General features: G+C 42.8%; 1 pseudogene; it reads left to right on the top strand.

Moving 5' to 3' along the window:
- Positions 1-2150: 2150 nt before the first annotated feature.
- On the top strand, positions 2151-2231 carry LOC133757248 (small nucleolar RNA SNORA31; annotated as a pseudogene).
- The last annotated feature ends 1523 nt before the right edge of the window (positions 2232-3754 follow it).

Here is a 3754-nt window from a genome sequence, read left to right as displayed (position 1 = left end):
GATTTTCCCTCTTTTATAAAAATTTGGCAGCTGGGCAGGTGCATTAACCTTAGAGGGTGGGAAAGTCTCATTGCTGAGAGAGGAACTGTGAACTCAAGAGCAAACATGAAGCCTCTGGGCCTTGTTCATTTTCTTTGTCTTCCCACTGCAGCACAGACGGGAAACTAAAGTCTCAGCTTTCTGGTTGGAATTCTGGGGATGGAAGCTCTTGGGATCTGGAGAGTATTTGGTGGATGGAGAAGAGGGAGCTGAGGGAGTAATCGCACCAAGTTTTGCATGAGCTCCAGGCCTCACCTCTGAGCTATGGGCCTGGATATCACCCAGGACAGTTTATTTCAGGATTTTAGAACTGAGTTGCAATGCAGGTTAGTCCGTGGGTGGTATGTATGGGCCACGGGGAGGTGCACCTGCAGAACTGACTCTCAAAGCACTGCAGACACTAATTACTGACTGAAACCACAGACCACAGAAGCAGGTCAGATCTTGAAGACTAAACACAGTTTCACTGAATGCTTGCACACAATTTAAAAATAAAGCTCAATGCACCTCCTAGGCTTTACACAAGGTCCAAGAATAAGTAACAGAATACTAAAAAGGCTCAGGATAAAACCCAGGAATGCTTGATATGTGAAGAATCGGGAAAATCTTAATGGATGTAGGAAAAGGTGTCAACCCAAAGATGACACAGATGTTGGATTATCAAAGACTTTATTTTTAAAAAAATATTTATTTATTTATTTGAAAGAGTTACACAGAGAGAGAAGGAGAGGCAGAGAAAGAGAGAGGTCTTCCATCCGCTGGTTCACTCCCCAATTGACTGCAACAACCGGAGCTGCACTGATCTGAAGCCAGGAGCCAGGAGCTTCTTCTGGGTCTCCCACGTGGGTGCAGGGGCCCAAGGACTTGGGCCATCCTCCACTGCATCCCCATGCGTGGTTTGAATTAAATGGCATCCCCAGGCAATAGCAGAGGGCTGGATCGGAAGTGGAGCAGCCGAGACTCGAACCAGTGCACGTATGGGATGCCGGCACTGCAGGGGGCGGCTTTACCCACTATGCCACAGCACCAGCCCCTATCAAAGATTTTAAAGCAGGTGTTGCAACCCTGCTTTAGAAGTTAGGGAATACTCTTTAAAGAATGAAAAGATAGAAAATGTCAGGAAGAACATAAAAGATAGAAAGAAAAAGACCAAACAAATTTTAGAACTGAAAAATACAATAAGACATAAAAATTCCCTTTGTGGCCCCAGTAGCACAGAAAAAAAGAGACAATGAGCCCAAGAGTGACATTCATAGCCATTTAATTCAAACCATGCATAGGAAAATGGCTTTTGAAAAAAGATGAATGGATAGTGGGGACTTAAGAGACAATACCAAAAGTTGAATATCTGTGTTAAATTTAAGATAATTTAAATTCAAAATATGGTTTCTAATCATGGTGACTTAAACAAGAAATCAATAACAGATCATTGGAAAATCTACACATTCTGGAATATTAAACAATAAACTTCTAACTAATCCATCCACAAGCAAAAGAGGAAATCTTAAAGAGAAAATATTTTGAAAGGAATGGAAATGGGGGCTGGCACTGTGGTGTAGCAGGTAAAGCCACCACCTGCAGTGCCAGTATCCCATATGGGCGCCAATTTGAGTCCCGGCTGCTCTACTTCCAATACAGCTCTCTGCTGTGGCCTGGGAAAGCAGTAGAAGATGGCCCAAGTCCTTGGGCCCCTGTACCCATGTGGGAGACTGGAAGAAGCTCCTGGCTCCTGGCTTCAGATCAGCTCAGCTCTTGCTGTTGCAGTCATTTGGGGAGTGAACCAGCAGAATGGAAAACCCCCCTCTCTCTCTCTCTCTCTATCTATTTCTATCTCTATCTTTGCCTCTCCTTCTTTCTCTGTGTAACTCTGACTTTCAAATAAATAAAATAATTCTTTAAAAAAAAGAAAGAAAGGAATGGAAATGAAAATATCAAAATCTGTGGTACGCAGGTCAAGCAGGGTATAGAGGAAATTTTATAATCTTAAATACATGTATTTAAGAAAAACGTCACAAATAAACTATCTAAATTTCCTCCCTTGAGAAACTGGAAAAGTGTTCAAAACAAACTCAAAGCAAGCAGAAAGAGTAAATAATACAAAAACCAATAGATGGTTTGCACTAGGATACCAAGGAAAAATCCCTGCACTTTCTATCTTTGTGGCAGCCCAGTTTGAATAGGGGAATACATTTGTAGAAGAAAAAGAAAACAATAGAGAAGAATCATTAGGCTAAAAGCTGGTTTTAATGAGATCAAGAAAAGTTATAAACCTATAGCTATATTGGTAAAGAAAAAGAGACAGCAGAAAGTCCAGTATCAGGAATGAAAGAGTGAATAGCATTACAGACCAGAAAAGGCCTTCAAGCAATAAGGAAACACTGCAAACAATTCTGCATCCACACACTTGACAACGGATCTGGGTTCAGCAAATTATCACCCGTGGACCAAACCTCACCCACTACCTGTTCATGTAGATAACTTTTATTATAATACAGATAGACTGGGGTCAGTAGTATCTCCCCTCCCCCATTCATATCCCCTTGCAACCTCCTAGCTTGGAAATCAAGACTTTGCAAATGTACCTAGTTTAGCTGAAGCCATATTTGATTGAAGGTGGGGAGAAGAGAGGAAGACTTAGAGGTAGACATGCAGAGACAGAAGAAGGTCATGTGAGGATCGAAGCAGAAGTTCCAGCTGTACTAGTCAAAGCGTGCCTGGGGCTGGGAGAGACAGGGCGATCTTGAGTTCAGACTCCCAGCCTCCAGGACGGAGAGGACATACTTAGGTTGTTTGGCGCCACCCAGTTTACGGTAATGCGTTACGGCAGTTGCAGAAATCCAATAGAAGTCTTATATTCATTTCCATATTGCCCACGGCTGCTTTTATGCTTGAGTGGCAGAACTGAGTAATTGCAACAGAACCTGTGTGGCCCCAACCACCTAGAATCTCATCAGTCTGTCCCATTACAGAAAAAGTTCAGTGGTTCTTGACTTTTATGTAGATGAAGCCATTGAAAGCTACAAAATACCAAAAGGTGCCCAAGAAGAAGTAATCAGAATAATCCTGTACCTATTAAAAAATCAATTTCTAGGGGCCGGCGCTGTAGCACAGCGGGTTAAAGCCCTGGCATGAAGCGCCAGCATCCCATATGGGGTGCCGGTTCTAGTCTCTGCTGTTTCTCTTCTGATCCACCTCTCTGCTGTTACCTTGGAAAGCAGTGGAAGATGGCCCAAGTCCCTGGGCCCCTGCACCCATATGGGAGACCTGGAAGAAGCTCCTGGCTCCTGGCTTTGGATTGGCGCAGCTCCAGCCATTGTGGCCATTTGGGGAGTGAACCAGCAGATGGAAGACCTCTCTCTGTTTCTACCTCTCTCTGTAGTTCTTTCAAATAAATAAAATAAATCTTAAAAAAATTGATTTTTAGTTTAACACTTTCTACCCCCAAAAGCAAAATAAACAGATTCTTAGGTGAGTTCTACCAAGCAATCACAGAACAGATAACACAATCTCTTCTAGAAAGCAGAAGAGACACAAAGGGTCCCTAACTCATCCTAGAGGAGCATCACCCTAATAACCAACCCAGATGAAGACAGAAGAAAGTGACAGACCAGCATCTCTCCTGAACATGGAAACAAAAAGCTTACAGATACCAGAGAGTTGAGTGCAGCAACATGTGAAAAGAATAGTATATATGGCCAAGTGGGATTTATTCCAT

This window comes from Lepus europaeus, chromosome 3 (assembly GCF_033115175.1).
Source record: "Lepus europaeus isolate LE1 chromosome 3, mLepTim1.pri, whole genome shotgun sequence".
NCBI lineage: Eukaryota > Metazoa > Chordata > Mammalia > Lagomorpha > Leporidae > Lepus > Lepus europaeus.
Note: the sequence above shows the minus strand (reverse complement) of the source record. Positions and strands in the feature narration are given on the sequence as shown.